General features: G+C 34.3%; 1 non-coding gene across 1 annotated transcript; it reads left to right on the forward strand.

Annotated features, from left to right (window-relative positions):
- The first annotated feature begins 1,894 nt into the window (after nt 1-1,894).
- Nucleotides 1,895-2,001, forward strand: LOC121214287 (small nucleolar RNA R71). The gene has a single exon (XR_005909871.1). It is a non-coding gene; the product is annotated as a small nucleolar RNA R71 (small nucleolar RNA).
- Nucleotides 2,002-4,475: the final 2,474 nt, after the last annotated feature.

Genomic DNA, 4,475 nt, shown 5'->3' on the forward strand with positions numbered 1-4,475 from the left:
TTTAACTCCAAAGTAGGAGGGTCCTTTATAGAAGGTTGAGGAGGTTTAGAGGAATGCTCTGATAAATTTAAAAATTCAAAACTCCTTCTTGCTCCATTTTCAAGTTGTTTAGCCTTCAATAGTTCACTAAGTTCTTTAATCAGTTCCTATTCATTGAACTCATGAGTCTACTTCATTATCAGATTTGTTGTAACAAAATTCTTCCAATTCTTCCTTCACTGCTGTGTCAATAATCCCAATGCCGTGACAATATTCATTTGTATCTGCACATTTCATGGCATCAAAAAAATTAAAGGTTATCTGCTAGCCATTAACTCTCATTGTTAATTCACCTTTTTGTACATCAATTAAGGTTCTACCAGTGGCTCGAAAAGGTCTCCCAAAAATAATTGGTACCTTTTTATAAATTTCACATTCCAAAATAATAAAATATGCTGGAAAAATAAATTTATCAACTCTTACAAACACATCTTCAATTTTACCTTCTGGATGTGCATAAGAATGACCAGCTACCTGTAATATGACAATTGCAGGTCTCGCCTTTCCAATTCCCAATTCCTGAAAATAAACATTGGCATTAAATTTATGCTTGCACCTAAATCACATAATGCCTTGCCTACATAATGATTTCCAACTAAGAAAGGAATAGTAAAACTCTCTGAGTCCTTCAATTTTGATGGCAATTTGTTCATCAACATTGTTTTGCACCCTTTAGTGAGAGCAACAGTTTCAAATTCCCCTAGTCTGTGCTTCTTTGATAATATGTCCTTCATGAACTTTACGTAATTAGGCTTTTGCTCCAATGCTTCCACCAATGGTATGTTGATATGAAGTTGCTTTAGGACATCCAAGAATTTTTTTAAATTAAAAATCTTACTTTGACTTCTAAAATTGATGAGGAAAAGCTGGCGGTGGCCTTCCTTCAGTTTGTTGAGTTTGTTTTATAATGGAATTCTTATTAGTAAAACGAGCTGATTCTACTTCAACATTTTTTTGTTTGCTCTTCTCAATTGTAGATTCTTCCACTACTGGTTCTGAATTCACCTTATGTGTGAAATCTAAGATATATTCTTCAATAGTGGCATCATTAACAACTCTAGGTAGCTGAGTACCACTTCTAAGTGTAATGGCTTTACAATGCTCCTTCCCTTGGGGCCTTCAATTTTCAGTATCACTCGGCAATGCTCATTATTTTCTTGAGCTTAATGTACTAGCAAATTGCCCCACTTGGTTTTCTAAAGCCTTTAAAGATACAGCTTGACTCTTTATTACAACATCGTTCTTGGCCATGTATTCCTTCAATAGAGCTTCCATAGATGAAGATGATGATGAACTTTACTCAACATTTTGTCGTGGCATAGGTTGATTGTATCCAAGTGGTGCACTTGTGACATTCTGTCGAACAGCATTACTGGAACTTCCTACTCCTTGATTACCTCAATTGAAATTAGGATGTTGTTTCCATTCTGGATTATATGTTTTGGAATATGGGTTATTGTTTCGATTGAAATTTCTCATGTAACATCATGAGGTTGGGTTTGATGGGAATTCATCAAAAACATGATTTTTCCCACAATAAACACATATTAATTCTGCTGCTTTCATTTCCTACAGTACAATTGATCTCTTCAATGTTTTAATCATATTTGTTAGGGATGATACCTGAGCTGTGAATGAAGTGATTGCATCAAGCTCCATAACTCTAATAACTCTTCTGCCAATACCCACTCTTGTAGTTGGATATTGATAATCATTTTTAGTTATCCTTACCAGAATATCATATGCCTTATTGGACGATTTATCCAGCAAAGTCCCATTGGAAGATGCATCAACTACCATTCTTGTATATGCATTTAATCCATTGTAAAACATTTCCATCTATGTCTAGTGTCGGAAACCATGCATCGGGCATTTTCTAATTAATTCCTTGAATCGCTCTCAAGCTTCATACAATGTCTTATCCTCAGATTGCCAAAAAGATTTAATATTGTTCCTCAATTTAGAATTCATGTTTGGAGGGTTGTATAGCAACAAAAACCTCTGAAAAATTTCATTCCAAGATGCCACCATTCCTAATGACAAAACATTCAACCATGCTATGGCACGATCACTCAATGAATAAGGAAATAACTTGAGTCTCATGGCATCTTCAGTAACACCCTATTGCCTGAATGAATCACAGACCTCCAAAAATAGTATTAAATGCAGCTATGGATCTTCAGTAGGTAATCCATCGAACTGTCCTACTTTTTGTAGTATTTGAAACAGCTCTAGTTTCAACTCGAAATGTTGAGCTTGAATATGTGGAATACCAATCCCTTAATTTAAATCATCCAAGATTGCCACTACATTTTCTCTAATGGGTTTGTTTCTATCATCTATCACACGAGGAATATCAGCGTCCCTACCATTCAGATGTAATGGATCTTCTCTGCTAGGATCATTTCCAATCCTTGCCATTTCTCGCAATTCTTTTCTCCTTCTCCTTAAAGTTCTCTCAATTTCTATGTCAAGAGAATACTCTTTGTTCTTGGGAATACCTCTACTTATAAACTAGCTACAAACATGAAAAAGAAAACAACTAAGTAAGCTAAAACTAACAAAATTAAATAGATAGTAACAACCAAATTTCACCAAATTGCCGATCCCCGGCAACGGTGCAAAATATTTATCACGTGTGAATATGTAATGCGAATGTGCAAGTATACATGTCGAATAAAGTAATAAAATGATAAGTGAGATCGTCTCTACAGGGATAGAAATAGGTAAAAATATGGTTGAGTTACTACTATAAACTATATTAATTAGGCTTATGGCAGAGTAAACAGAATAATGATTTGAAGTAAAGTATTAATGTATGAAATATAAAAATCAAATAATGAATAAAATGATGTGGCAATTCTACGAGACAAAGTTGATGGATTGATGTTGTTGAATGGTAAGGTTGGAATTACTTGGATTATATCTTAATAACATATTAATGTCATGGCAAAATCTTGACCAAATTACAGTTCAAAGTATAACTACTACATTCTGCTTCTTTCCAGAGCTAAAATTAAAGCTATCATTCTAAGTCTTTGTATATCTACAAGTCTCAAGAACAATACCTAACAATATTCTTCCTTACTCTGTACAGATCAGAAATCTAAGTCTAGAGTGCTATAAGTATTTGCTTGAGTACTCGCTCATATCATTCGATTACGATCCACCTTATTTAACCTTTTTAGAATAAAATAAATTCTAAAGATATACCATGCATTCATCTATGTCTAGAGCTTGCATGCATATATTTAAAATAACCCAAACCGAATAAAACAATAGATCTACTCAAAATATCACCATGATCATTAAATATATCAAGATAGATCCAGTAATTCCAACCCAATTGAAATTAACTCACAGGCTGGGATTTAAAATCCAAAATCAGAACAACATTCAACATTATCATTAACAATAATTTAGAAATCGCAGAAATTAATTAACAAAATGAAGGGAGAACTGTAGGAAGCTTTCGCCACTCCAGCTTTCACTTCGATGCTGCTGAATCATATAGGACCCAAGGCTTATTGCTCGTCCCTTTCCTTGTGTCTCTACTCTCCTCTTAAGTTGCTACTTTCTCCCTTTTCTCTGAAATTTTTCACGAGTTTCTCTGGAGAGAAAAATGCTCTCCCAATCCCCCTTCAAAATCTTCATGTCCTCTTTCTTTTCTCTTTCCTCTTTTATAGGGTAGGTTCCCCTCTCTCAACATACAATCTTCTCACTCTTTTTCAAGTGGATTTATCTAGTATACAACCAACTGGATGAGAGTGATGAGGACTGAGTGCTACATCAGCATTTTCTTGGAATTGCCATGGCATTTGTGTTGGTAATCCATCCAACATTTTGCCATGGCAATATTTCACTTCCTTCATTTTTTCCTCATTTTCCTCCTTTTCTTCATTCTTCATGCACCTGCTGCATACAACAACAAATTCCCTTCTTTCCAACAGTAAAAGTAACATGAAATGACATTTAAGGCACAATCCAAGCGTTATTATGCAATGTTCTAAAAATAACCTAAAAATGCAAATATATCTACTTAAGTGCATGCCTTTAATCAAGCTTAGAGGTTCGAAATATAACTCTTTCAAGAGTTATCACCCGACCCATTGTGCAACCCAGTGATTTAAACATCAATTTTACCTTCTTTTTAACCCTTTAAAACCCCTATTTTATAACCTAAAACTATATTTACTACTAATTAAAACATCCTTTAACCCTTACTCCCTCAAACTCTCTCAAATCTCTCAACACTTTTTAAACCCTAAACCCCTAATTTCCTAAATTTCCTTTCACAAACTGTTTAATCATCCTCGGTGCAACAAGGAATGGGGACACTATGGGCAAGCAAGAAATTCAAATGAGCGTCGGTTATACAATCAAGGTTAAGGGTTCTTCAACTTAAATTTTTTTTGTTTCATTCAATCATTTATTTA

This window comes from Gossypium hirsutum, chromosome D01 (assembly GCF_007990345.1).
Source record: "Gossypium hirsutum isolate 1008001.06 chromosome D01, Gossypium_hirsutum_v2.1, whole genome shotgun sequence".
Classification (NCBI taxonomy): Eukaryota; Viridiplantae; Streptophyta; class Magnoliopsida; order Malvales; family Malvaceae; genus Gossypium; species Gossypium hirsutum.